The 27,877-nt window shown below is 39.6% G+C and overlaps 1 protein-coding gene across 4 annotated transcripts in view; it reads left to right on the forward strand.

The window, feature by feature from the left end:
• Positions 1-27,877, forward strand: part of PPP1R16B (protein phosphatase 1 regulatory subunit 16B) — a 108,770-nt gene that overhangs the window by 3,240 nt on the left and 77,653 nt on the right. Inside the window, exon 2 of one of the 4 annotated variants that reach the window (XM_087720369.1) lies at positions 3,748-3,815. The exons of 1 other annotated variant lie outside the window; for it this stretch is intronic. The gene's annotated coding sequence lies outside the window, so the exon portion shown is untranslated. Of the gene's footprint in view, positions 1-3,747; positions 3,816-8,697; positions 8,916-27,877 lie in introns of those variants that run through there. 2 more of the 4 variants (XM_087720367.1, XM_087720370.1) reach the window with 2 other exon arrangements.

Raw genomic sequence — 27,877 nt, forward strand, 5'->3', positions numbered from 1 at the left:
TTTTATGTTGAATTTAGCTCAGCCTCAACTGCAACTAGGCCACTATCATTCATGAAACCATTTCCAAAGCTAAATATCATTTGAAAGAGCAACTAACAGCCTGCAACTATGACATTTTTCTTTTTTTTATAGGTTTTTTTTATTTTTTCCTAACTGACATTTTTCAAGAACAAGCCAATGAAAAATATATTTGCATACTCGGGTGCTTCAGGTGTTTAAGATTTATGTGCATCTGCTCACTGTTGCATACAAAAGTGACATCATATTAAAAGTGTTAGGTAAGCTCCCCGTTGGGAGAGCGAGTACATTCAGCGAAGCATTATGAGAGTTGTGTTGGAGAACACACAAACCAACATACAGAGACACTGCAGTTTAAATAGGCTTTTACTTTCATGGAAATAGAGGTATTAGAGTCCATCAAACAGTCCAAGTCATACACGGATAAGACAGTCAGTCATCAACCTCTTTCAGTTAAGGGATAATCCAAATAACATAGTCCAGTATCATATAATCAGTTCAGTACACAAAGTTTGCTAACAGTTGCAAAACTTACAATAGCTCACGGCACTTCCAGATCAGCCCAGCATCTAACAAACAGAGAGCTAACAGTTATTCTGGCTCCCTCTTATGGCCGATTGAGGAAAACAGCAACCAATCACATTTTACAGTATGATTTAAAGAAACAGGTATAGCATTGTTACATGATTTATATATTGCCAACCCAACCGTTAGATTATATTCCTAACAAAAAGTGCAGAACTTCAGAAATGTGGGCTGTGTTTTATTTGGAGCAGTACTGCCTGCTTTGTGCAAATTATTGTTTTTTTAAAAAAAAAATCCCAACTGAATTAGTTTAAAGAGCTAAACATTCCACATATGGTGATATCATATTTTTACATGATGCAGTTCAATATACTGTAGGTTTATGTTTGCCTCTTCATACCATTTTGATAAGCACCACTGAATTTATTGCAATAATAAAATAAATAAAATGTATGTGTGTGTGTCCTTGTTGTTAGATTTGACTAAAATCACTTTTTCACATCCAATAGAAATTCTATTTCAAATTCAAATTGAGTTCATGGACAGGCCATAATATGATTTTTTAGATTACATAAACCCAGCCCTGATATCTGTTGAGAATGGTTTATGGCTTAGTATAGTGTATGTATCCAGTAATTGTAGCTTATTCAATAAACTCTGATTAATTGAATTTATGGCTTACTATAGCTTTCCCCATTTGGTAATCCCCAGATGTATTGAAATTACAACTCCAAGAATCAACAGCTGACTTGACACTTTGAGAGTTGCAATTCAATATATCTAGAGTGTTTCTCAAACTTGGCAGCTTTAAGATAAGTGTCTGGCTTGGGAATTCTGGGAATTGATCAGAAACACTGATTAAGTCAATATAAGACTGAGGAAAAGTTGCTTAACATGATGCATTTACCCAATCTGAAACTACAAATACATTGCCATGGAAATGTCCTAACTGAATTTGATGATGGTGTTTTCAAGGAAATGTCATAGGATTGTAGTATTTTACTTCCAAAGATTATCCTACATATCACAATTTATGAATAAACCCCTCTGAAAGTAATGTAACTTCTGGTCACATATACATAGGCTTTGGCTACATGTACCACTTGTGAAAATATATTTTAAGCCTTTTCAGATGTTAAACTTAAACACAAAGCTTCATAATCCCCTTATCTGATTTTTGGTGAAGAATTTAGCTCTTTTAGGGAAACTGCTGGTTTTATTTTTTATTTTTTTTAAAGCAACAATTTCCAACTCTAATGGTTATAAAGATAAATATTTGGTGATGTAAAGACAATTGCTTGCTAAAACTTTGGAAGTTAGTTCCACATCTCTCAAATAACAGATGCAAAATTCATCATCAACCTTTGATGACCTTTAAATGTAACAGCAATGGAAAAAAGCTGTTTGGGGAGTCAGGTGCTTAGAGAGCTGGATAAAAAAGGCAACTTGTAATTTTTTGCCTTTATTCTCTCTATTTCTGGAGAAAATCAGATTTATATAATCATTAAGAGCTGATACGAACCTGGTGACACTTGAGCAATAACCGGAACTCTCTCTACATATACCAAGGCAGCAACCTGCAGTATTCTAAACTTTTACATTTAGAATACATCATAAGCAAATATACGCACCAACAAAAGTGCGTATAGTCAAGGCTATGGTTTTCCTAGTTGTAATGTATGTCTGTGAAAGTTAGACCATAAGAAAGGCTGAGCACCAAAGAATTGAGGCCTTTGAACTATGGTGCTGGAGAAGAGTCCTGCGAGTCCCTTGGACTGCAATGTGATCAAACCGGTCAGTACTAGAGGAGATCAACCCTGACTGCTCTTTAGAAGGCCAGATCCTGAAGATGAAACTCAAATACTTTGGCCACCTAATGAGAAGGAAGGACTCATTGGAGAAGAGCCTAATGCTGGGAAAGATTGAGGGCAAAAGAAGAAGGGGGCAACAGAGAATGAGGTGGCTGGATGGAGTCACCGAAGCAGTAGGCATGAGCTTGAATGGACTCTGGGGGATGGTAGAGGACAGGAAGACCTGGAGGAACATTGTCCATGGGGTCAGATGGGTCAAACAAGACTTTGCAACTAACAACAACAAAGCAAATAATTGTGAGAGAAATCTGAACAGAAGAATCGTAGATAAGGAAAGGGTCATTCGTTTTTTCCCTGCTTCCAGTTCCCTACTGTTGTTTCCTTTTATTAAACAAGAAAGTGAGAAAAAAAGAGTAGCAGTGAAGAGACATCTTTGGCACTAACATTTTTATATTATTCATTGTTGGTGTTGGTGATTCATATACTTCTTCCAGTAGCAAAACCGCAATAGATTTTACAAAAGCAAGATAAAGGAATGGTCTGAGCAAAAAAAATAAACAGCATCTTTGAGTAATATAATTCATATAGGGTGCTGAATTTTAATGTTCACAATCGGTGTTGTGGTTCCTTGAAGGAACATCTTTATTTGGTTGGCAGCTCAAAATACATGTAGATTTATTTAGCATCTTCCATAGAGATGGATGGCTCAGCAGTTGAGATTTTGGGTTTGTCAGCTGGAAACCTGATAGCTCAGGTTTGAGACACAAGTGCCGCATGACAGGGCGAGGTTCCTGCCAACCTAGTAGTCAGAAAGCATGAAAATGCAACTAGATAAATAGGTACCATTAAGGCAGGAAAGGTTACTGTATTCTGTTCTTGATGATAGAATGCATCTCTCGGACAATGTAGGCTCACTCAGCTGAGAATTGGAGATGAGCACCTTCCCCGCTTAAGTTGGTCACGACTGTACAGGGGAACCTTTAGCCCTTTATAGGGATGTTCATCAAGGGATGGATATTATCCGCAGGTTTAAAGCAGGATCAAGAAATTTGTAGTTGGCTGGGTGTTCCTGAGGGTCAGCATGTAGCAACATCAACCATCATGGCTAAAGATGGGCATACAAAAAGTGATGGTCCAATAACCATAACATAACATCCCCACCTCTGATTCATATAGCACCTGAACTCTCCCATGCTCCAACCTTCTTCATGGATTAGCGGAAGAATGAAAACATGAATGCACGTATCCTTTCCAGAGCTCCTTTTCGGCATTTCAGAAATAATGTCTGATTAGCTTTTTAGTTTAGGGTTTTATTAATCTGAATGCTTTAGCTTGTTAGTGACCTGAACATATAGTAAGAAAAGTTTCTTAAAAATTGTTCCTTCTGCCCAAGTTTTAGGGTGCAGTGCTGGATTTAGAAGCATCTGAATGCTGTGGATATTTCCTAAGAGAGGTGAGGTGGTAAGTCCCAGTTATGATTAGGATTTTTATCTTTTGTAACTACTCTATGTTGCATGTGGATGTGTATTCTTTTGAAGCCAGGCTCCACATATGAACCATTCTTGGTATTTTTATTTTTATTTGTTTACCATGCTTATGTTTCTTTGCTCTGTTTTGAAATTCCCATCATCCTATATACAAATCCTAGCTACCTTGTGATTATTTCTTTAGTGCAGGAGGTAAGTGATGATCATTAATATTACTTACAGCATTATTACAAGCATCTGAATTTTGATCACGTGGCTATGGGGACGTTGCAGTGGTTGTGTGAAAAAATGGTCGTAACTCAGCACTGTTGTAACTTTGAACGGTTACTAAGTGAAATGCTGTATAGGATTACTTGTGAAATAAATGGCAATAAACAATCCATAGACTTGGATTTTTTAAATCTATAGTGAATATCTGGGATAAGACAGAAGAGCATGAACTTTGCCCTGCACAAACCAAACAAATGGAAGTTAAATCTACCACTTAACATATGTGGAACATTCCTTGTTTAGATATCCAGGCTCTCCATTTCATCCCTGTTACTGGGTTTACATCCTTCAGAAACATGCTCAACCCTGATGGGTTATTTTTATTCTATCCATGCATAGAGGTTATTTTCCCCCACAGACCTTTTCCCTACAACTCTTCAAACCTTGAGATTCTCCCACGCCACCTCTTCCTCAGATACAGGCAACACCCTTTTGGTTGTGTAAGTGGCAATATTCCTAAATTCATTGGAGTTATACAAACAAAGGAATATCTTCTCAGCCTGATGCTCTGTTTTGTAGCAGCTTGATAAAATATTTAAAACCGTTGTTGAGATGGGTTAATGAGATTCTGCACAAAGGCTCTCTTTCAACACGGGGAAGGATTGAATGATTTTAAGGTCCCTTCCTACCTTGTGACATCTTTTATGAAAAGTAAATGTTGTTTTTGATTGGCATTAGAGAAGGACACTCATGTGTTTTGAATGAGAGTGTTAAAAAAAGACAGATAATTAACCATATATAGAGGCTGTTGCTGAAGTCACTCTATATGATGAACAGTTTTCCCCTCTTCAAGTTCTCAATCCAGCTGGCTTATTTTAAACAAGGTTTCTTTATTTAGAAAACTGATTTTTCTTTAGATTCTTTGGTACTACGGATTCTTTGCCTATAGTATCAGTTTTTCTTTGGATTCTTTGGTACTACGGTTTCTTTGCCTATAGTACCAGTTATATATATATTTTTCTGACCTATTGTCTACTGCACTGAGTGGTTGTTCCACTTATAAAAGAAATAGTCTATTTCTTTATTTAATATTTGCCAACTGCATCAAAACTGTTTCATACTCTGCTTTATTGAATTAGTGATACAGGATGTTTGTACTTGGCTCTGGCGCTGATCATGTTGCTTCTGTACTTTATATCTGCATGATAATTGTACTACTATATTGTGCTCAGTTTCCCTGGCTGTATTCCAGCAAATAAAAACATTGCTGAATGATTCTTTGTGCCTTTTCTGAACTGAAACCTAATGTCTGTCTATAAACTCACTTTGTGCCATCATAACTTGATTGAATCTCATTTTCACTTAGAGGCAATTTTGGGTCTGTTAATGGTTTTTGATGAGTGACCTGATTTTTTTTTACTGCTGTCAGTTGACTCCACTTTATGGCTCTATGAGATATTATTTTTTTCAAAAATACCCTGAATGCCTGTATGGCTCCTTAATTGTACACCCAGATTTACTAGAAAGTTAAAGCTCTCTCAAAAAGTTACTTAATATATAAATGTATAGCTGAAAGCATATAAAGTCTAATTTTAATCTAATGACATGCAATGTTTGAATTCCTCTTCCCCTGAGAAGTCATCTAAGGAACGTATCTTTATGAGAATGATTCAAGATGTGTTGGTTTTGCCCCATTTTGCTTCCTTTAATGTTCCTGGTGTCTCATCGGACACCTGTCAGAGCAATGTCATCTGTTCAGAGTCTTAGTATCTGATGGTCAAAACAAATGCAGGAACAACTATCCAAGGCTTTCAATTATGAGTTAAAGATGAAGAATTTCTCTCAGATATTGTAGATTCCCAAATGTGTCAGAAAGTAAGTGCCTGGAGACCTTTTTTTGTTTTAATTCCCTGATAGATCTTAGAATATTCTCAAGCAACTTGATATGATCTTTAGACTACATTTGCATTTTAAGTAGCCCGTTTTTATTTTTTTTCACATTTAAAAGTAATGTATATTAAGTTTTCAAGTGTGAGTCTCTTTTGATTATAGAAAATGTGAGAAGTTAATTATATAGAAAAGTTAATTATTTCATTGTGAAACACTTTTTAGTGAAATGAGTGTTTTACACTTATCATTACAAGTCACTGCTTCATCTCTCTATTTTTATCTTGCAATTTTATCTTTCCATGTATGTATGTATGTATGTATGTATGTATGTATGTATGTATGTATGTATGAATGAATGAAAAGAGTGGCGTAGTGGCCTATAAGATGCTTGCCTCCTACTCAGAAGGTTAAGAGTTCAGTTCCAGTTGCAGCAGAGGTTTCTTTCTCCTAGGGCACAAAGAAAAAATATCTGCTGTGAACTCCACGTGGAGTGAGGAAGGGCATCTGGCCAGTAAATTAGTTTAGTTTAGTTTATTGACATTTATAGGCCGCCCTTTTCCCTGAGGGGACTCAGGGCGGCTTACAATCAATGCTCAGCTCCATCCATTTGCCCTGACTACCCCAAATTAAGGGATTTCAGGATCGTAAAAAGGGAGGGTTTTTAAATGTATGAATGTATGAGAGTTCAGCTTAGTGTAAAGGTTAATACATCAGGCTAGACCAGTGATGGTGAACCTTTTTTGGCTTGCGTGCAAAAAGTGGGGGGAGCACAGGGAGGTCATTTGTGGGCACTCCACACCCATAATGCTGTGCACATGACCACAGCATGCATGTGTGCACGACCAGTGCTCCCCCCCCATTTTTGGCGTGCTTTTTTCGCTGTCTCCAGGCTCCAGAGGCTTTATAGGAGCCTGGAGTGGGCGAAAACAGCCTCCCCTGCCCACACCCAGAGGCCCTCTGGAGGCTTCGGGAGGTTCCTTGAAGCCTCTGGAGCGTGAAAACCAGCCCTACGGACAAACCGGAAGTTTGGGAACGGACTTCTGGTTTGCTCATAGGGGCGGTTTTAGCTCTCTGGAGCCTTCTGAAGGCTCCAGGGGGCAAAAATCAACCATACGAGCAACCTGGAAGTGACTTCCAGTTTGGTCATGGGGTTGTTTTTTGCCCTCCGGAGCCTACAGGGAAGCCTCCTGAAGGCTCTGGAGGGCTAAAACCAGCCCTACAAGCAAAGCGGAAATCCTTTCCTGAATTTCCGGTTTGACCGTAGGGCTGATTTTTCGTCCTCTGGCTTCAGGGAAGCCTCTGGAGAGCAAAAAATGGCCTCAAAAGAAGGCTGAAGTCAGCTGGCCAGCATGCACGCTGGCCAGCTGACAGGGCAATGCCTCGCTTGCCCTGACAAATGGTTCCACAAGCCTCCTGTGGCACGCGTGATATAGGTTCGCCATCACGGGGCTAGATGTTGCTGCTGGGCAACACTAAGTCCGTCATTCTTTCTCTGTTCTATGAAGAAGGAAATGGCAGGCCACTTCTGAAAAGGCTTGCCAAGAAAACTGCAGGACTTGTCCAAAAAAGTAAAAAACTGACTTGAAGGGAGGGGCGTGCACACACAAACACACACACACACACACACACACACACACACACACACACACGCCCAACCATGGTAATTGGGGCTAATGAAAACCGTCTGGCAAAAACTGGTTGCCTATTCCTCATCTAAATTAAGACATATAGAAGTCTTTTTTCTAACATCTCATTTTGCAAAACATGAAGGGTGAATTTCTATGAGCTGACTGCTGTGCTTTGGTTCTAAGTGCTGATGATTTCTCCATCAGCTTTTACCCCATGCCCTTCAGGCTCACAAGTAATTGCAGACAAGCTATTAGTAGAAACAATTTAACAAACGATTTTGCACTTTAATAAATATCTTGCAAAGCAAATGCTATCATGATCCGCTATGGCGAGGAAGGATACTGGCTCATGTCGTATATAACCTTACTGGATGATGATAACTTTTCTTTTTCTAAGAGTTGGAATGTGCTAGCCAAAGGTATTTTGCACTGAAATCTCTAGACCAGACAGTATAAAATGATTGAAATGAATAAATGACTGTGAATATTGGGCAAAATGGTTCATTCTTTATTAATAATCCCACATGGGCTTACTTAGGCATGAACTATTCTTTCTTTCCTAGGCTGTTTAGTATAAAATATGATTTTTGCCAACAGGAGATGCTTTCCAAACAATATAGTCATAAAGCACTTCCGTGTTTGATGATTTCAGAATTAGGGTTGTTTGCGGTACTAATGAACACAGAAAGAGCCAAAATATCTGGATTTCCTTTGGAAGTTCTGTACACTTTGTTACTGTTGAAATAGACAGTTTTGGATAGGACTTACCCTGTCCTGCAAAGTCATTGCAACTCATAAACCATGTTTAGAGTCTAATTTAGCTAAAATGATAGGGACATTTATGCTTCCAGAAAAATGCAGGCAATGAAAGTGAAAGACCAATCACCAAATCTCAACTCTGCTATACAGATCTGTCTAAACCCAGTCCTCCAGAAGTTGGGGTTACTAGAGGCCAGGCTGGCTAGGCATATAGGAACTTGGCAGTCCTAACATACCTGGAGGGTGTCCTGTTTATGCTTGCGGAATAACAGGAAGAATAATAGAGTGTATCGAAGCAGCCTACACCAGCCTGCCATTTTTCAGATGTATAGAGATAATAACTTCCCGAATTTCCATCCAGAAGAAAGACAAATCAGGGAATGGCAGCTTCTTTCTGATTTATTGCTCACAGCTGTTTTCTGTCCTTCTTTCCTAATGAAATCAAGGATAGACTGATATACTTAAGGGCTGTGTGATGGAACTAACAAGTTAGTAACACGAGAGGACTATAAACTGAGTAGAGGCAAAGTCTTCACTAGCCCAACCCAACGTTCAAAAATAAAAATGACTGCAAAGCTGGTTTGCAGGTAAGCATTTTTTCTCCACCATTTTCAACAGAGGGACGGGGTTAACAGAAGCATTAGCAGAGAGTTAAGGATCTGGAAGATGATGGGTGTGGCATTGCATCAAGGTCCTGCCCTAAGCCATAATTGTAATGCTCCATCCACATCAGGCAGATTTTAACACCTTTTCTCGCTCCCATCCCTCAGCAGATATCCCTGGGGAATAATATTGCTCTGTAAAGCTTTAATGTCAAGCCAAACCCTAAGTTGTGGTAACACGATTTACTTCAGATTTGGCAGACCAACTTATCTCCTCTTGAAAAATTGAACTGCAACTCTCTTATCTTTCTACTGCATTTTCTTCCAGTTTTCCTGTCATGAAATATACCAGAATAACTTGAATAATAGGCTGCTTGTCTTTTATTTTAAAAACCACTTAGGCATATGCTGAGGAAAAGTGTTTGCCTAAATGTATAAATCAGTTAGTATTTACTATAGGTTCATATATATTCAAATAGCATTAGCTAGGTCAAATTTTAAAAAAAAATATTAAGGCTTCTCAAAAGCTTTTATTTATTCACCAAAATGTTGTTGATAATTCCCTATCTAATGGGCTAATTAATGTTTTTCATTGATTAATTGTATTCCAATTCTACTTCTTTCATTCTATAGTTTCTTTGAACTATTTTTTAAATATATTTTTTCTAACATTGAAATTATATATTAGAAGAGTGTTATGAGCCAAAGAACTTGACACTCTCCTCCCACAATATTTGATAATGGAAAACTCCCTAATTTTGCCACTTCTCATGGACAAAGTGGCTATTGCTGAAAGTAAATTCTTGAATTCTTTTATTACCTTTCCAAAATTAACTTCTTTTTTTAAAGATTTTTTTTTTATTTTTGAATATACACAAACAGACAAAACACAACACCCCCCCAAAACCATCTTCCATTACAAATTGTAGAAAGTGTGTTGATTGGTTACGAAAACTTCTGTGCATCCCTTCCACAGTCATTACCTACAATTCATATCAAATCATATATTTTAAATCAAATATATTTATATATATTACTATCATTATACTTCAACCTTCATTTGACTTATAATTGTTTTTACGTCCTTTTATATAAAATATTCCAGATTTAAAGCAAAACCACATATTTGCATTCCATTAGCTCTTCCCAATATCATCCAGTAACATTACATCTTTATAACATGTTCTAAATAAAAATTGGTTATATTTAATAACTGAGTTTCTAAACCTCCTTTCGTAGTCACCATCTGCAATTTATATCAAATTTCCTCTTATCAAACCCATACATATAAACGTTATCATTATCAATCAATTATTTAACTGTATCCATTATCACTTCATTTTATACATAATGCTCTAAATTTAACTAAATTTGACTTAATTTTTTATTATAAGCTTTCATTACATCAACCTGTGTCTTTCCAGTAATTGTGCAGTCTTATGTCTCTTGCCATTTGTGTCATTAGCATTCTGGTTATTTCCTTAGTAAGTTTTGTATGGACTTCTCTTTGCAACTTATTGCTTATTGCATATCTTGTATAAGTTCGAAACCCTCCATCTGCTTCTTCGATTAGCTTATCTTTGGTTATCACTAGTGCTTCTGACAAAATTTCTCTCCTTAGTTCCATCAATTCTTCTCTCTTTTCTTCTTCTATGCTTTGAAATCTGGGGTAGAGCTTCAGTCCATCTATCTTCCCTTTCCATATTCCACTCTTTCCATTTCCAACCTCGTTCAGTTCACTGTCAGTATCAACAATTTTCTTGTCTCTTTGTTTATTTTTTCCTTCAGTTTTTAGAACTCTGACCTCCACTTTCTTCATTTGATGAACATCTTCAATTTTTCCATCAAATTTTACTGTTCTACGATCTATGTTCTCCAATCTCTTCTCAATTTTCTCTGTTACTTCTAATAATTTTTGAATTTCAAACATAATCTTTTGCAATGTTAAGGTTTCTTTTTCATGTTGCACCATTTTTCCAACTTGTAAACACTGCCACTCTGGCATTCAAAACTTTTTATTAAATTTAAAGCAAGTTCATTTATAATCTTTCAAGACAAGGCTTTGTTTTCACTCCACTCCAGCTGCCAATAAAGCTCCCAAAGAGCACCTGTATAAACCCATGCTCTTCTCACTATCACTCTCTGTAAACAACCTGAGGAACCTTGAAATGCAAAGTCAAATGATCAAAGAGAAAAAAGAAAAGACAATATTTCCAAGCCTTCCAAGCCTCCAGCCTCCAAGTGGTAGTGTTATTTCCTTTCCCTCTGTTATTACAGCCCCCTTTGTATTCCTTTTATCTCTTCTTTATATTCCAGGCTTAAAAAAAAACAAAATTCTTAAATGGAGCAAAAAAAAAAACCCCATCCAATCCAGCATTATAAAAATAAGGAAAAATATTTTAATCCATAGGTATAAAAAAAAAGAATATAAAAAGTAGAAGAAGAAAAACTAATCCATTCAATTTAAAGAATAGGAAACATTTGCAAAAGTTCCATCCATAAAAGAAAATTAGAAAAAAAGATAACACATTGTCTAATGAAGCTTAATTTTGCCGCTTGTTCTCTTCTGTTTTCAAATTTAATTTAGCTTTAATTTTTTGGGGGGGGTGGGCTAGACTCTTTTATAATAATAAGATTTCCTCACCAGATGGACACACTTTCTCTTTCCGTTTTCCTCCCGTTCCGGAGCTGTCCCAACTTCAGCAGCTTCAATGGCTGTGCTTTTGTCGCCGGCAAAAAGAGATTCTCCTGGATCAATCAGGGACTTTGCAGTGTCCCTGAGATCAGCAGGACGTACTCTTCCCTGTCGCCATCTCTTCGGGATGGTTTAGGTCCCAAAGGAACCGTCCAGCGGCAAAAGTATTGATTGCGATCTTGGAGCTCCAAGATCACATGTTGTGTCGCTGCAACGTCAGCTTCCCTTCTCCACAAAATTAACTTCTTGAATTGAGGAGTTGGTCTTTAAATGGCATCCAAGAGCGTGTTTGGGAGCAGAGGACCAAAAGAAAAAATGAGCAAGCAGAATAATTTTTAAAAAAAACAATGTACATTAAATTAAAATGAATTAAACAGGTAATGTTATTTATTAATTTAAGAAATGTATATGGCTACCCAATCTTAATGTGACTCTGGGCAGCATATAATTAAGTGTTACTCGGCAAAGATTCAAATGTAATATGATTATTCTTCATGTGCTTATTTTTTCCCCCTTTTATCTCCTTAAAAGATGAATCCGTGAGGACTTTCTACAGCTGCACTCAAGGGGTTGCTATGCAGGCCTAGTGCCTCTGGTTATGCACCTTTGAATTTGCATCATGAAATTTAATAATTGGAAGGAATCAGAGGTGGGTTGCTATGGGTTTGCCTGGGTTCGGGAGAACCCATAGCTAATGTTATGGCCAGTTTGGAGAACCTCCAAATCTTCACCCCGCCCACCCCACCCAGGAGTCTCCATGCAGACTGTTTTGGATGTGAGGTCAGTGTAGGGCCCTTGTGGAGGCTCAGGGAGAGGGAAAAACAGGCGGCCTGGAAGTTCCAGAAGGCCGGAAATGAGTCTATTTCTGGGGTCTGGAGGGCCTCCGGAGACCGGGAGAGGCAGTTTTGCCCTCCCAGAGGCTCAAGGAAAGCCTCTGGAGCCTGGGGAATGCAAAAACCTCCCACGCCGTTGTGCAGGAGGCCGACTAGGCCACACCCACCATGGCCATACCCACCCAGCAATCGGGCAGAGAACCCATTGCTGAATTTTTGAAGCCCAATCCTGGAAGGAATGTTGGAGATTGTCTAGTCTACGCCCAATTCTTACTAATTTGCTAATAATCTTAGGACCCAAAGGTATTTTTGCAAAAAGCACCTTTAGATCAACCTTGACCTGGATGATTAAGAGTATCCATAGAGAAATCTTAGGAGGAAGAAATCCAAGCCCCTTTCTGTGCATGCTTAAAAGCAAATATGTTCTTTCCACTAGTACAGGGGTCCCAAAACTCCGGGTCATGTTAGGAACTGGCTGGAGTTGAGCGGCAGAAAAGTGAGAAAAAGTGAAATCATATTCCCCCACCCCAAAATTCCTGGTCTGTGGAAAATTTTTCTTTTATGGTACGAAAAAGGTTTGGGGCCACTGCACTAGTAAAATTACATAGTGTTTATCTTTCCCATCTTTATTCATTGCTCTGCCATATTTCACAATTGCTATAACATTTAAGATATGCAAAACATAAACTAAATAACCTCTACAAACCCACACAAAACTTTTTGCCAACTTAGCTTTCTAAAAATTCCAGTCTGAATAAATGAAGTCTTATATTTACCATTCAATCCAATTAAATTGCCAACCTGACTTTGCAACGAAAAGGAAATTCTTGGCGGACAAAGTAGCTCGGTTTCGATCGGACTTGGACTCCACCGCAGTAGATCCAGTCGGGACACAGGAGGACCACTTGCCACACCAGCTCTGGGTTGAGTTCCAGGATGTTGCCTCTGGGGATGTGGACAAGGCCATTCGAGCTGTAAGTGCCTCCACTTGTATTCTGGACCCGTGTCCCTCCTGGCTGGTTGCCAACAGCAGGGAGGTGACACATGGCTGGATCCAGGCGGTCGTCACCGCCTCCCTTCGGGAGGGGCACTTCCCCGCCGTATTTAAAACGGCGGTGGTGAGACCCCTCCTGAAGAAACCATCGTTAGATCCAGCCATTTTAAACAACTTTCGTCCTGTCTCCAACCTCCCCTTTATCGGGAAGGTTGTTGAGAAGGTGGTGGCCTTTCAGCTTCAACGGGCCTTGGAGGAAGCTAGCTATCTTGACCCCTTCCAGTCCGGCTTCAGACCTGGTTACAGCACAGAAACCGCTTTGGTCGCATTGACCGATGATCTCTGGAGGGCCAGAGATGGAGGCTATGCGTCCATCCTGGTTCTCCTTGACCTCTCAGCGGCTTTCGATACCACCGACCATGGTATCCTTCTGCGACGACTGCGGGAGGTGGGAGTGGGAGGCACTGTTCTGCGGTGGTTCTCCTCCTACCTCTCGGACAGGTTGCAGTCGGTGTTAGTCGGGGGGCAGAGATCGTCCCTGAGGCCCCTAACATGCGGGGTGCCACAGGGTTCGGTCTTATCCCCCCTACTATTTAACATATACATGAAACCGCTGGGCGAGATCATTCGGAGGCACGGGATAAAATACCACCAATATGCGGACGATACGCAATTGTATCTGTCCGCCCCGTGCCAACTCAATGAAGCGGTGGACGTGATGAACCAGGGTCTGGAGGCCGTTAAGAACTGGATGAGCGCTAGCAAACTGGTACTCAACCCGGACAAGACCGAGTGGCTGTTGTGTTTCCCTCCCAATAATTTGGCTAATACACCAACGCTTAGGCTGGGGGGTCAAATTTTATACCCCTCAGACAGGGTCCGCAACTTAGGAGTCCTCCTGGATCCACAGCTGACTTTTGATCACCAGCTGTCAGCTGTGACCAGGGGGGCATTTGCCCAGGTTCGCCTGGTCCGCCAGTTGCGGCCCTACCTAGACCGGGGGGCTCTCACAACAGTCACTCGAGCCCTTGTGATCTCTAGACTGGAATACTGCAATGGGCTCTACATGGGGTTGCCCTTGAAGTGCATCCGGCGACTACAGCTAGTCCAGAATGCAGCCGCGCGAGTGATAGTGGGCGCACCGCGGTTCGCCCACGTTACACCCGTCCTCCGCGAGCTGCACTGGCTACCTGTTGGTCTCCGGGTGCGCTTCAGGGTACTGATGACCACCTTTAAAGCACTCCATGGTAGTGGATCTGGGTACTTGAGAGACCGCCTTCTGCCGATTACCTCCCTAAATCGACCAATTAGATCGCACAGACTGGGCCTCCTCCGAATTCCATCTGCCAGTCAATGCCGACTGGCGACTACACGGAGGAGAGCCTTTTCTGTTGCTGCTCCGACCCTGTGGAACGAGCTCCCCATGGAGATCCGTACCCTCACCACCATCCAGACCTTCCGCGCAGCCCTCAAGATCTGGCTCTCCCAGCAGGCCTGGGGATAGGCTTTTAATTTACCCGCCCGAGTGTTTGATTGCTGAATGAAAGTTGTGGTTTTACTATTTTTTCTTTGTTCACATATTGCTTTGTTTTTGACCTCGCACCCCCCCTCCCCTGTGGTTGTAAGCCGCCCTGAGTCCCCTCAGGGAAAAGGGCGGCATATAAATCCCAATAAAACTAAAAAAAAAACTAAAAAATTGCATTTGCTGCCCTTATGCTGAACATATTTATTAACTCTAGTTTGGATTAAAAAACGATCCTTTCACTTTATATTATAGGTTTTTTTTAAAAAAATAAAAATAAAAAATAAAGTCAGCATCTATAAAGCTACTTGCCTGGTTGTCACTTGGGAAAATCAAAAAAACAAAACAAAACATGAGATAGTTCAGTGATAATGAAAGCTGTTGCATGTGAATGTAAAACTGAATGTTTTCTACTTTAGAAGTGGGGAGGTGAAGTTTGATCTGTTCCCCTCCTGTCAAGGTCAGGAAAAGAAGAAGTGTTTAACCAAAGTTGCTGCTGATGTTAAGGAAAGCCCACAGTTGCTGAAAGCAGGGACGTGCAGTCAGGGGAGGCAGGGCCTCACCACTGTCATGATGAAAAGAAAAGAAAAATTAAAAGGAAAAGGGCAGAGGTAGTTGCTGCCAGGGTCACAGTGGATAACTCTGCTTAGTGCTTAACTGCAGGGGGAGGCAAGAGAACCAAGTGCCTCCTTTAGACTATCGTTATGATCACTTGAGCAGAGTTAAACAAGGGTTAAAAGGCGAAAAATTCCTTATGCAAAGGAGGCATGTGGTTCTCTTGCCTCCTGCTCTGACAGCAGCAGCTCTTGCCTTTTTCTTTTTACATTTTCATCATGGCGGACAAGAGGAGAGTTGAAATCCTCTGTGACACAGCTGGAAAAGGTATGTGGGTCAGATGGAGGGAGGAGGAATTCAAAATTATTGTAATTTAATTTGTAAGTAATTTTTTATTGTGAGTAATTTTTGTGTTTGTGTGTGCATGTGTTTCTTTCTTCACTTCACTCAAACAAACTCTCTCTCAATTTAAGAGAGAGTTTGTTTGAGAAGAGAGGGAAGGGGCAGAGTCAGGGAGGGCAGCCTTGTTTGAGAAGAGAGGGGCAGCCTGCCAGCAGAAGCGGGTCTTTTACCCACCTCTGCTGGCTGGCTGGCACTTTCTTTTTTTTGTCTGCTGTGCCCCCCTTCCCTTTCTCCTCTCCCCTCCACTGGGAGCCCCGTCCTGCTCCCCTCTCCTTTCCTCCTCTTCCTCTCCCCTTTCTTAGCCATCTGCCTCCTCGCCCCCGCCTCCTCTGTTCCCGCCGCTGTGTCTGACAGGCTTCTCGTGTTTATGTCCGCTATAAACGCAAGATGCTTGTCAGACATAGCAGCGGGGATGGAGGCAGGGGGCGAGGCAGTGGAGCACGGCAGAGGCGAGAAGCAACGTCCCCGCCGCTATGTCTGACAGGCGTCTCATGTTTATGTCCGCCATAAATGCAAGACGCCTGTCGGACACAGCGGCGGGGATGGAGGAGGTGGGGGGGTGAGGCGATGGAGTGTGGCAGCGGCGGGGATGTTCTCGCCACTGCTGCGCTCCGCCGCCTCGCCCCCCGCCTCCTCCGTCCCCGCCGCTGTGTCCGACAGGCGTCTCATGTCTATGGTGGACATAAACACGAGATGCCTGTCGGACACAGTGGCGGGGACGTTGCTTCTCACCGCTGCCGCACTCTTGCCTCACCAACCATAATCCTCAGTGCACTTTACTGGCTGAAAGGAGTTTTCCGTGAATTCAAAAGGGTATTTGCAGTGCCTTTTCTTTTGCTGCAACGACAATTGGAAGACTAAATCCTACCCTTCTAGGTTAAGGTAAAGGCATATATGTGCTAGTTGTTCCCAACTCTAGGGGGTGGTACTCATCTCCGTTTCAAAGCCAAAGAGCCAGTGCTATCCAAAGATGTCTCTGTGGTCATATGGCTGCCATGACTAAACACCGAAGGTGCACAGAACCCTCTACTCCCAGCTAAACAGCTTTTCCAGTTTACTCTGAGTAGCTATTTATGTAAGAGCAAATGTGCAATATTGTAATAGAATAATGAGTCTATATTTGGTGGTGTGAAGCCTCATAATTTAACTTTTTAAAATTTAATTTTTATCAGAAAAACACTTAACAAGATAAAAACAATGAAAATATTAGAAAATAAAAAAAATAAAAGAAAGATAGTGAATAAGTAAGAAAGAAAATAAAACAAGGCAGGGTTATAAAGAAGTCACTTTGGATCATTTTTGCAGTGGTTATACAGTAAATGCAGTTATATTTTACCCTCCCCCTCTCTCTCTCCAATCATCAATGTAACCTTTGAGGGATGAGAGTTGTACTTATAGCTTATTTTCAAAAAGTTTTTTGAAACTCATATTCTTAATAAATTTCCTCCTTATCCTTACATTCATCTGATATAGTCTTCTCTTGGATCAAAGTACATGTTTTTGAGGTCAGAAGCTATGCTCTTCTTGTTGAAGAAGACTATATATCACACTATATATATCTTTGAATGTATATTTAGGTATGCACAGTGTGATTTCCAGATTAATCTGGGACAGTTTAAACCAAGCATTTAATGCTAGTTGATCCCAGAAGGAATAAAAAAAGAACTTTGGAGTCAGGAAGAACTTGACTTGTTGTATCCCCCAGATAAAGGGTAAAGGTTCCCCTCGCACATATGTGCTAGTCATTCCTGATTCTAGAGGGCGGTGCTCATCTCCGATTCAAAGCCGAAGAGCCAATGCTATCTGAAGATGTTTCCGTGGTCATATGGCCGGCATGACTAAATGCCGAAGGTGCACAGAATGTTGTTACCTTCCCACCAAAAATGGTTCCTATTTTTCTACTTGCATTTTTACATGCTTTTGAACTGCTAGGTTGGCAGAAGCTGGGACATGTAACGGAAGCTCACTCTGTTATGCAGTGCTAGGGATTCGAACTGCTGAACTGCTGACCTTTCTGATCAACAAACTCACGTCTTAGCCACTGAGCCACTGCAACAACACAATTTTGCTGAGCTGAACTTTATGAGACCATGTTTTCTGCTTCATCAACTGTTAGACAAATGTAAAGAGGCTCCTTGCTACCTTATGTGAAATCTGTCTTCCCCAATTAGGCTGCTTCCCATTCCATCTTCTTCCCATTCTTTTGCTTGTGCATTCATAGATAGATATGTACATTTCTGTAGATTTATGCTGTATAAATACAAGATATACAAGGTTATTAAAATGACATTGTAAATTGTACTCTGTGGTACATCACAAAAAGATGCTCAGCTGTTTTCCTTCTTCCCAATAAGAGTCACTAGAAGAAGAAAGCACAGGAGCATAGTGTACATACATTCACTCTAAAGAAAGAAAGAAGATAATCTAATTTCATGGTTTATTTCAAAACAAGAATTGCACCTATGTGTCTTTGACATAAAAATCCATTCCCAATCTTTTCCTGTGTTTCCTTTATTTCAATGCAACTGTTTAATGTAATTACACGGTATAGTGTAATTAGAAAAATAAAGTGATTCTGTTGCATAGTGTTAGGAAATGCCTAGCCAGGCAGGGATGAGGACTCAAGCAGGGAGATTAGCCATTAGCCCAGCTGCAAGAGATCCATCCTTAACCTCCATGGAACCTTGTCTATCTGTTCCCAAGAGAAGGCAAGTAATCTGAGAAGATACCTGTATTGTAGGCATAATACAATAGAGTAGTTAGCTTGAACTCTAAATGTGTGGGTCTGGTTCAGGGGTGGGTTTCAACCGGTTCGCACCGGTCCCTGCGATCCGGTTGGTCGCCGAACCCAGGAGTAAGTAACTTCCGGGAACGGCGAAGCCCCCCCCCCCCCCCGCGCCCGCGTGCGCCCGCACACCCGCGCCCGCTCCGTACACGGTTTTTACGAATTCTGCGCTTCCACGCATGCGCAGAATGCATACAGCGCCTGCGCGATCCTCCAGGAGCAGCTGGAGCATCGCGCAGACGCTAGTATGCACGCGCGCACCGCCGCACGCGTGCGCGAGGACGCCGCCGGCCTCGTTCCAACCGAACCGGTTGGAACGGGGTGAGAAACCCACCCCTGGTCTGGTTGTTCGTGCCTGACACATAATTAAGAATAAGAAATCTCTGATTGTTCAATATATATTGTGTAACAACTGGCCAGTAAAACTAATTTTTGACTACTTGTGTTTTGGCCCACTAGCTGCCAGCAGAGCTGGCAGCAGACTCTGACAGTGAGATTGAGCAGGAACTTGGGCCAGTTCTGGAGTTTGGGGAAGGCTCTGATGAATGCTCTTCATCAGACACAGAGATAGAACCAGGGCTGTCTGACATTTCCCAGCCACCGGAGAGGCAGCTGCCTTTGGAGGCTGATATGAGTGAGGAGGAAGAACAGCTGGGGCCTGTTCCAGATGCACATATGTGCAGATCTATTAGGAGAGGTGAAGAATGGAGGACAAGGAGTTGATTCAGGGAGCAAAGCACACATGGACGCTGAATGGCCCTTCCCTGGCTGGGAAATAAATAGAAAGAAAGGGGAATGTTTCTCATAGGATATAACAATTTGTATTTCTGAAGATTTTGCTCATCGTGTTTTGTGCCACAAAGATTGCTTGCAAGAACTTAATTTGCAGCCTTTCGGCTGGGAGCTCACGGTCTTGCAATTATTGTGTTTCATATGCTGAGAAAATGGTTTTATATGAGTTTAGATCACAAACATATCTCTTTCTATCCATCCATCCATCCATCCATCCATCTCACACACACACACACACACACACACACACACACACACACACACACACACACACAGCTCCTGTATTCAGAAATACTGTTTTTTACATTGGACACTTGGAACAATGCAGGCATTAATGGAGATTATATGTTCTGTGTCTTCTCCCTATCAAGACAAAGGAATAATTACTCCCCCCATGATTTATGTCTGGAACAAACACTGTGACTTAGTTTATACATATGCTATGTCAAGATGTGATTTGTTTGGTTTTATCAACATATGATGTTAACACAACCAACTATAGTTTATTCATTTAATCATATTAAGCAAACTATGGCTTTGCATGCTATATAAACCCAGCCATTGCTTCCTTCTGTTGATTCTCAGAAAGCTTGAAACATTGGCTCATGGTGAGAACAGAATGTCATGAACTACAGGTGGCTTTTATTGCTAGGTCAGCAATTGGACTGATGATTTCAGTAGCAACATTTTAGAGGACAATAGGATTTTAACAAATGGTAAGATGCTTAGACTTTATTTTGTTCGAGACATTGTAAAAAGTCTTGGATTATATTTCTGATACTGTGTTTCCCCAAAAATAAGAGTCTTATTTTCTTTTGACCCCTAAAATAAGCGCTTGGCCTTATTTTCAGGAAGGTCTTATTATTTCTGAGGTACAGGAGGCGTCAAGATGGTCACCTCATGGCTGCTTCTGTGTTGCAACATTTTCAGAGAGGGCTTATTTTCGGGGAAACAGGGTAGGTATTATTAAGATACAGTGATAGTCCTTGAGTTACAACAACAGTTGGAATCAGAATTTCCATTGCTAAGCAAAGTGGTTGACTGACTTGATCCCAATTATATGACCTTTTTGACATCATTTGTTAAGCAAATTACTGCAGTTGTTAAGTGAATCATGTGGTTGTTAAGGAAATCCAGCTTCCCCCATTGACTTTGCTTGTCAGAACCTGAGAAGATTGCAAATATTGATCACATGACCATAGCGTGCTAAACCATTGAAATACATGTCAGTTGCCAATTTTGATAAATCTGCTACAATGATTTTAAGTTCGAGAACTGATTATAAGTTGCTCTTGTCAATGCCATTATAATTTAGAGAACATTGTTTGATTTGTATACTATTTCCTTGGTTGTTTTATTATAAAACTCATGGTGGTTAAATTTGAATTACTCATGGTTAGTAGAATTATTGACCTGGTGTAATGATTTAAGTAAGCCATACTTAAATAATTGCTTGGCATCTGTAAACCCAACTTATTTGAAACGTGGTAGAGAAAGACAAGGGTAGAACAGTTGGTGTCATCCTTTATTAGTCATTCATTGTACATTGTAGCTACTGTTGGACTAGATAACAGAAGATATCCAATATCTGGAGATAATGTGAACTTTGTCTAGCTACTTAGCTTAAATTAATGGTAGCCAGGGGTTGCTTGTTCATAGCACTTTTTAAATTCATGAATGAAGGCTATTTCTTAGTATTCAAAACATGAAAAAACTAACAAAACTAGATTGCTGTTTCTAAATAAATAAGTGCTAAAGTATTTGTACAATGGCTACTTAAGCATTATTAAAAAGTACAAGCTTCACTCAAACGTACACCAAAAAATTTACCACCTACCCATATATAGATGTCATCTATATGTAAAGGTATAATCTTAAACTTAATTATGATTATATGTTATTAAGTCAATATTGATTTTCTCTAGAAGGAACCCCAAACTGGTTTTTCTGGACTTCCAATGGTGCATCCATTGCTGTAATACTTGAGTTGATCTACCTTTCTCTGACCTCTTTTTGTTCCTAAAGTGGAGACAAAGTGATTAGCCTAAAGTCACCCAGCTGGTTTCATTCCTAAGGCAGAACTATAACTCACTGTCTCCTGGTTAGTAGCCTAAGGCTTGCAGTTGCCTCTGAGAATAAACAAAATGCTTTTCTGTCACCATTCACCTTTCAAATTCCCCTGTTACTTCAGTCTGCTTTCTATTTTGAGATAAGAAACATGCATATAAATTTTGGATTTTATAGTGCTTTTTCTTTTTTAAATTTTTTGCCTATTTATATTTGTCTAGAGTGAATTAGGAAGAGTTGGTATTATAAATTTATAGGCAATGTTTCAGTTTGTAAACTCAATGAAAATAAAGTTCAGTGTTTTATGCCAGGGGTCTCCAGCCGTGACAGCTTTAAGACATGCCAGCAAAGCTGGCTGGGAAATTCTGGGAATTGAAGTCCACAAGTCCTAAAGTTGTCAAGGTTGGAGACCCCTGCTCTATGCTTTCAGGCAGGAGTGGAAGTGAGGAGCCAAAGAAAAGCAGGGCCTAGCAACAAGGATGATTGCCTCCCCAGATCTATTGCATCTGGTGAACTTGAACTGCAACAGCTGCTGTAGCTTCAGGATTCCTTTTCCTGGGGTTTAAGTGTCATTTCAGGGCTCAACTCAATTACTCAGCCCTAGGATAGAAACACAGATTAAAGAAGCTGCCTTGGCTAGAAAACTTAAAAAATAGTTTTTAACACTAGACTTGTCCACCAATACACCACTATTTGTATTTATGATATTAATGCACTGCTATTTTGATTCTTCAATGTAGGTCTTGTTGGGAAAAAAATATCAAATGTTCCCAGATTCTGAACCAGAAAATTTACCTTTTGTTGAATTTTTTAAGCCCTAAATATTTCTATGGGAGGAATCTAAAGTTCCCAGAAAATTATTCACATTCTGATACCTTTGGTCTAACCATGAACTGGACAGATACCTTGGCATGCAGGTTTCTTTGGAACAGAATATCTTTAATCGCCAAAGTGCTGGTCATTACCTTTAGAGCCTTTTTTTTTGATTGTCAGAACAATGATTGCCAGAAATGAATTTGCCTGCCTGATTTGGTCATCTGGAAAGTGTCTCTAAGAAATACATCCACAACAGTTTAGGAAACAGATTTTTTTTTCCAGTTCAGCCCCCAACTCTTTGGAACAGTTCTTCCAGATGTGGCGCAGTTCAGTTAGACTTCCACAAGTCCACTACTGTAAAACTGTGTTGTTTTAACATCCCTGTAGATTTAGGTGGGGATGTCAAACTCAATTTCATTGAGAGCTATCTCACATGTCAGGGGTGCCTATGTTGGCCCGAGTACTCTTCCAGAGAAAACGGGCTCCCGAGCTCTGTTTTCGGCTGTGACAACCTCCTGCAACCCTCTGCCAGTGAAAATAGAGTTCCGTTTTCACTGGCAAAGGCACCATGGGCCAATCCTTCACTGCTTCCTGGGTGGTCCCTGGGCCAAATCTAAGCACACAGACCCCCGGACTGGATCCGGCCCCAGGCCTTGAGTTTGTCACCCCTGACCTATAGCAATGATTAACTTGGAAATGTGTATTGTTGTATTTTTCTAATTTTGCTTTTTATTGCCGGGCATTGTTCTGGATTGTAAAGCCTCTTAATAAAATGTGAATAAATACATTTTGGGAAACTGGTTATTGGGGATGGTAGAAAATGTTGAATAGCATACTAGAAGGTGCTGGGTAGATTAGAAATGTTTTAGTAATCACAGTAGAGTTGTGTAGATACTTTGGCAGAAAATTCTTATGGTTTAGAAAATTATTCCTTGGATAGGTGCCAGTTGTTGACAAGGCAACTTTGGATAGCATTGAAAAATTAATTTACTGCTTTGGGGAGAGGTAATAAAATTACTCTGGCTTGAAAAAGCTGAGGTAAGAAACAGTTTTTTATTTGAGAAATGTAACACAAAGAATATCTTCAACTCTAGCTTTAATATAAACAAAATATAATTAGGTAAATATTGATTTGTTATTTATCAAAACATTGTGTAATATTTCCAAAAAGGCAAGAAAGGTAAATGTGTATTCGGTATCCCAAAGGGCTGCTTTTGATATTTTCATAGATATATTAAAAAAAAAAGATGACTCTGAATTCTAAATTTATTTAAAAAATATTGTATATAGAATGACAGGTCCATTATGTTCAGGCCTTGCATGTGGTTAGTTTTCAGATTTAGAATTACATTTTAGGCCAAGCCAGGATGAGATATTCTTTTTTTTTTTCTGTGACTGCTGCTGCAGAGGGGAAAAAGCAGTGTACTGCAGTTTTATTAATCTTATTTTACAACAACTTCGGTGCTAGATTAATAGTTCTTGGAAGCTTTCCCAAAACTCGTGTAGATTGTTGAGGAACCTCTATTATGTGGGAATGAGTTTACTGTTGTAAGAAGTCCTATATAAATTGTTGCTGGATTCCTGTATTGCTTTAAGCCATAATACGATCAGTTTGCCCATGAAATTAGGTTACATCTAAACCAGGTCAGTGTATGGTAGTTTTGAGTAAACTATAGTATAGTGTCCTGGTTCAGACATAATTTTAATTCATTGACAAACCATTGTTTAAAACAAAGAAGAGCTTAATATGATGTCCGAAGCATTCCGTATGACAATCAGGTCACAAGAAACATTCTCCTAAATTGGGTCCATCTAATCTATCTCAGAGTGCTCAACTGGGGGGGGGGGGGGCAAGCAGCTCTGCACATTGTTTTCCACTAACAGCTGTTGTTTACAAATAAGTTGCTTTGGGCATTTCTGATTAGATGTTGATAACTGGAGTTATTTTCCCAAAACACTGAATTCCTGATGATAAGAGAGAAAAACAAACTTCCTTTGCAAAAGGTTTTATCTTGAGGAAACTAGAACAGTGTTTTTCTCCTTGGGTTAAGGGACTATGCTTATGAATGCTTGGATTTCATCTTCTCTCTGTCTCATTCAGGTCACATTTTATAGATCAGTAGATTGGCTTTGATCAATTTGCTTGATTCCGCAGCTCTGCAATGTGTAGTTTTCTTCTTAATTATAAATTGCTTATGCCAAAACAGTGTTTAGAAATCTGGAACTGAAAGACATGCTATGTATGGAATTTCCTATTGGTAATAGACCTAAAGATTTTGCTTCCAGTAATTGGCTCTGCTTCAGTGCTCTCAATCACCGAATAATACTCATTTCTGAACCTAAACCTAAAACGATTTTCTTCAGTGTAGGAACCCACACAAGTGTTGAAAGACAACATTAGCTGTACTGGCTCAGTCTGTTGGAATTTTACTTCAGCACATCTGTAGTGCCAGGTTCAGGAAGATACTCATATGTTTTGGTACAGATTCACAATTCTTCCACAGAAAGAATATTCTTATTTTGGTATAAAAGTTATATTTGCATACATTTAGTTATTCACCAGCCCTCTACAGAGTTCTAAAGCTCAGGTAATTGGAGAATGTTCCTGCTTATTAATTTCTAGTAGGTGATTAATTTGTGAAATGGAATGGAAATAGCTTCCTATTACATATAGTCAAATTGTTATGTGGAAAGGAGAATTTTTACAGGAGTTGCACTTTCCAAATGGCATGAAATAGCAGGAAGGGTAGATGAATGCTGGATTAATGTCAAAACTTTTGGCATAGGTAGCCAGAATATTAGAAGCTTATGCTGTTAATTATTTTAAAGTTCTTTAGAATTTGCACAATGTAATTGTTGTGGAAAGGTTAAATTAATCAAATAGACTAATAGTTATTTTTATTTATTTAAATAATATACAGGAGCACATTTCTTAAGCAATTTATGTTTTATCTACCGTGTTTCTGTGAAAATAAGACAGGGTCTTATTTTCTTTTGACTCCCAAAATAAGCACTTGGTCTTATTTTGGGGAAGGTCTTATTATTTTTGAGGTGCAGGAGGCGGTGAGCGTGGTCACCTCATGGCTGCTGCTGTGTTGCAGTATTTTGGGGGAGGGCTTATTTTGGGGGAGGGCTTATTTTGGGGGAAGGGCTTATTTTAGCACTCAAAAGCCCAATTGGGCTTATTATCCAGGGAAGTCTTATTTTCAGGGAAACAGGGAACTTTGTTGTAATTAACTTTATGTTTGTTTTAATTTATCTATGTGTGGTCAGAAGTAGAAAATGACTTGATGGCACATCATAAGTCAGTCAATAAATCAGTGTCTTAACCAAATTAATGAGCAGCTAACCAAATGCATATATGATTTCAGTATAAAGTTCATAATACCATACATAATTAAAAAGAGCTGAAGTTCTTCACAACTCTATCTGTAGCTAGAACAAAATAATGCATAATGTGTTCCTCTCAACATCCTAGTTCCACTATCTAAGGAAAAAGTCTGATCTTCAAGGTTGGAAGATCTGATATGACACTGTTAAGATGTGTGCCACAATCTTCCTTCTTATGTGTGCCACAATCTTATTGTTATTCTTCTAGAGGACTTCCCCCTATATTGTGTTGCTGGACCTCCTTGCAATAACGGTAATCTCTTTTGCTTCATGAGAAAATGAAATGGAGCCACCAATTTGGCTATAACAAGATGGATTTAAGGAAATGTAAGCTTTCTGTCCTTTGAAGAACAGAAACTATTCTTCTTTGGCAATAAAGTTCAGGTTGACTGATGATAGATTAGCATAGAGACATTTCCAGTTCCAAATTGAAATTGAAGAGGTCTGCTGCACACTTCTGTACTATCAGTGTTCCCAAGGTATCCAGTTGTTTTTAAAACAATAATTATGATGATTTGTGGATTTGATTTGGCAATCGGCAGCATTTCTATACACACCTTTTAGAACACTGTAACTTGACTTGATTGCATGAGGAATCTTGGGACCAACTGCTGCAAAAGAGTTTATGAAAATGATCTATTTAACTAAGCATTGTCAATGAGAACTGGCTTAAGACATGAGCTATAACCTGAGAGGTTCTGCAAGCAAACTATATGCTCTATCATTGATTTACAGCCTTTCCTCTTACTTTGGACATGCTGCCCCATATGTTTAAAGTCCATAAATGGACATTAGTTCAGATGTCTTCAGAGGTTTTTACAAAGATGTGGCAGAAAGAAGCTGGGTTCACATTTTGTAGTAAAATACTCTTCAAATATTGTTTTATTTAGCATAACATGGTAATTCAGTTAGTTACAGTACTTTATTGAAATCTTAGATTAATATAAAAATGTGCCCAGAAGTGATCTCTAAGCTTATGTAATTCTGCCTTAAGAAGCTGGTAAATACAATTTGAGACAAAATTAAAGTAAATGTATAAATTGTGGTTTGCAAATCACAGTACCTGAATTTGTACAGCATGATTTCTATTTGCAAAATGAGTAAGTTCCATGAGTAAGCTTCTTGCTTTTTCTTTTTCCATAGAGTTTCCAATATACACTTTATTTTTACCAGAAGAGCACAGTTATTTCGTTGCATTAAAAAAAATGCTAAGTTGTAGAAAACCAAAACTATTCTGTTAAAATATAGGTCAGTGAATTATTTTGGATGGCATGTCAAAAATTTGGAAAATACCTTACTTGATTCTGTTAATTTGTCACACACACACACCCCACCAACAAAAGAAAAACAGTTTTTTATATATTATTTTTTTAAAAAAAATTACAATCAAATCATGTGTGTGATCCCCAAGATATGTCACAATCCACTTACCTTCAGGCCCTGTGGCGTACCTGGCAGGCCTGGGTCACATGAGCCCCTTGTTCTTGAAATAGCTTTGGAGAAGACTCTTCTGCACCCTCTGAACACTCCCCAATCTTGTGTGATTTTCGGGGTTCTGGAGACTGCTTGAGAGTACATCCCTCCCCCGTGACTTTTGAAGGTCATGGGCTCATGCAAGAACACACCCCATTCTCACATGATCTCCACAGCCTTTGCAAATCATGTGAGAATTGGGAGTTGGTTCTTTTGTGAATAGTAGTTGGGTAGTGATGAATATTGGTATGTCACCCAAAATATTGTGTTGTATCATCTTTTGACACATATTGACCATCACTGGTATAGATGGTGAAATTATATTGCATAGAAAGCAACCAAATTAGTGTAATAAACTTACAAGGTACAGATTACTATGGGAAGTACACTGTATGATCATACTGTCTTAATGTGCTTATTTTACTCACGCACTTCTGGAGACAAGATTTAGCCACAGAGAAGAAAGCCATGTCATTCTGACATTTTTTTTTTTTTTTAGAAATGAAGACCAGAAGCTACTTAGCAACCTGGCTTCTCTTACGAATATGGAAAATAATGACTCTTCCATTCAGTTTATTTGTGGTTTTCTGATATGTGGAAAGACTGTTACATAAACCTGTTCC

This window comes from Thamnophis sirtalis, unplaced genomic scaffold (genome assembly GCF_051295495.1).
Source record: "Thamnophis sirtalis isolate CommonGarterSnake01/CBP01778 unplaced genomic scaffold, rThaSir2_p1.2 scaffold_7, whole genome shotgun sequence".
NCBI lineage: Eukaryota > Metazoa > Chordata > Lepidosauria > Squamata > Natricidae > Thamnophis > Thamnophis sirtalis.